The sequence below is a fragment of the Triticum dicoccoides genome, chromosome 7B, assembly GCF_002162155.2.
Source record: "Triticum dicoccoides isolate Atlit2015 ecotype Zavitan chromosome 7B, WEW_v2.0, whole genome shotgun sequence".
NCBI classification, from domain to species: Eukaryota; Viridiplantae; Streptophyta; class Magnoliopsida; order Poales; family Poaceae; genus Triticum; species Triticum dicoccoides.
Genome location: NC_041393.1, coordinates 279,309,709 through 279,310,476, shown reverse-complemented (window position 1 = coordinate 279,310,476; position 768 = coordinate 279,309,709).

The following is a 768-nucleotide window of genomic DNA, read 5'->3' as shown; positions in this document are numbered from 1 at the left end:
CTCCGCCGGCGAGCAACCCCGCCGCCCGGCGCCCCTAGGCCCTGTCGGCTTGTCGCAGGCCTCCCACCCCTGCTGCAGGTGAGCCCCTGCCGCACCCCTCTTCTCCTCTCTTTTTTTCTGTTTTTTCTGTTTTTTTAGTTTAGATTACTTTTAGTTTTGTTTTAGATTTAGTTTAGTTTAGACTAATTTTAGTTTGGTTTTATATTTAGTTTAGTTTAGATTACTTTTAGTTTGGTCTTAGGTTTAGTTTGGTCTTAGGTTTAGTTTAGTTTTAGGTTTATGTTTAGTCATGAAAAAACTAAGAATAATTAGAAGAAGAGGAGGAGATGAAGAATAGCTAGATTTAGGTGTAGTTTTTTCCTGGTTTGTTTTATGTTAATTAGTTCTAGGTTTAAGAAGAGGAAAAAGGAGAGGAGACTAGAAATGGCATCATAACCTTGCTAACCTCATAAATGTCATATACTTAGCTTGTTGTCCTCTAAAATGACACAATAAGCTTAGTTAGGTCAAAAATGGCATAATTTGCTACGTTAGCTCAAAAATGGTATTTTTCTTCTTATTTAGCCTATTTAGTCCATTTATGACATAATTTAGCCTATTTAGTCCACAAATGACATAATAAGATGAAGAAAATCAAGGAAGAGAAAGAAAAGAAGGAATAAGAAGAAAAGAATACTTCTTCTTCTTCTTCTTCTTCTTCTTCTTCTTCTTCTTCTTCTAGTCTTCTTCTTCTCCTTCTTCTTCTTCTCCTTCTTCTTCTTCTGGTTT